The sequence below is a fragment of the Etheostoma cragini genome, chromosome 3 (assembly GCF_013103735.1).
Source record: "Etheostoma cragini isolate CJK2018 chromosome 3, CSU_Ecrag_1.0, whole genome shotgun sequence".
Classification (NCBI taxonomy): Eukaryota; Metazoa; Chordata; class Actinopteri; order Perciformes; family Percidae; genus Etheostoma; species Etheostoma cragini.
In genome coordinates this window covers 29,976,471-29,977,930 of record NC_048409.1, presented here as the reverse complement: position 1 = coordinate 29,977,930, position 1,460 = coordinate 29,976,471, and the positions used below count along the sequence as shown (strand labels likewise).

At 42.8% G+C, this 1,460-nt stretch overlaps 1 protein-coding gene across 1 annotated transcript in view; it reads left to right on the top strand.

Annotated features, from left to right (window-relative positions):
• Positions 1 to 1,460, top strand: part of LOC117938780 (collagen alpha-2(IV) chain-like) — a 31,202-nt gene that overhangs the window by 24,345 nt on the left and 5,397 nt on the right. The gene's annotated exons all lie outside the window — the stretch shown is intronic.

Genomic DNA, 1,460 nt, shown 5'->3' with positions numbered 1-1,460 from the left:
TAGCAGACTTGTACCAGATGACCTGAGAGGTCTGGGGGGGTCATAGTGTAGTAGCAGACTTGTACCAGATGACCTGAGAGGTCTGGGGGGGTCATAGTGTCGTAGCAGATCAGAAATGTATTTTGGACCTAAACGGTTAAGTGATTTATAAACTAGCAAGAGTACTTTGAAATCAATTCTTTAAGACACAGGAAGCCAGTGTAAAGACTTCAGAACTGGAGTAATGTGATCCAATCTCTTGATCTTAGTGAGAACTGGAGGGATGTGATCCAGTTTCTGGGTCTTAGTGAGGACTGGAGGGATGTGATCCAGTCTCTTGATCTTAGTGAGGACTGGAGTGATGTGATCCAGTCTCTGTATCTTAGTGAGGACTGGAGTGATGTGATCCAGTCTCTTGGGTTTAGTGAGGACCGGAGTGATGTGATCCAGTCTCTTGGTCTTAGTGAGGACTGGAGTGATGTGATCCAGTCTCTTGGTCTTAGTGAGGACTGGAGGGATGTGATCCAGTCTCTTGGTCTTAGTGAGGACTATGAGGGATGTGATCCAGTCTCTTGGTCTTAGTGAGGACTGGAGGGATGTGATCCAGTCTCTTGGTCTTAGTGAGGACCCGAGCAGCATTGTTCTGAATCAGCTGCAGCTGTCTGATTGATTTTTTAGGGATACCTGTAAAGACCCCGTTACAGTAGTCAAGTCTACTGAAGATAAAAGCATGGACCAGTTTTTCCAAATCCTGTTGACACATAAGTCCTTTAACCCTTGATATATTCTTAAGGTGATAATAGGCCGACTTTGTAATTGTCTTAATGTGGCTGTTAAGATTCAGGTCTGAGTCCATGACTACACCAAGATTTCTGGCTTTGTCTGTTGTTTTCAACGTTGTTGTTTGAAGCTAAGCGCAGATTTTTAATCGTTCCTCTTTTGCTCCAAAAACAACCACCTCAGTTTTTCCTTCATTTAATTTCAAAAAGTTCTGGCACATCCAGTTGTTAATTTGTTCGATGCACTCAGTCAGTTTTTGTATCGGACTATAGTCCCCTGGCGATAAGGTTATGTAAATTTGTTTGTCGTCCGCATAACTATGGTAATTTATTTGGTTGTTTTCCATAATCTGTGCCAGTGGAAGCATGTAGATGTTAAACAGAAGAGGCCCCAGAATGGAGCCTTGGGGAACTCCGCACGTCATATTTGTATGTTGAGATGTATAATTACCTATTGACTTAAAGTATTCCCTATTCTTTAGGTAGGATTCAAACCGGTTTAGTACTAAGCCAGAAAGGCCAACCCAGTTTTCCAATCGGTCTAGTAATATGTCGTGGTCAACCGTGTCAAATGCAGCACTGAGATCAAGTAATACTAAGACTGAGATTTTGCCACTATCTGTGTTAAGGTGGATGTACACACACACATACACACACACACACACACACACACACACACACACACACAGATACACACACACT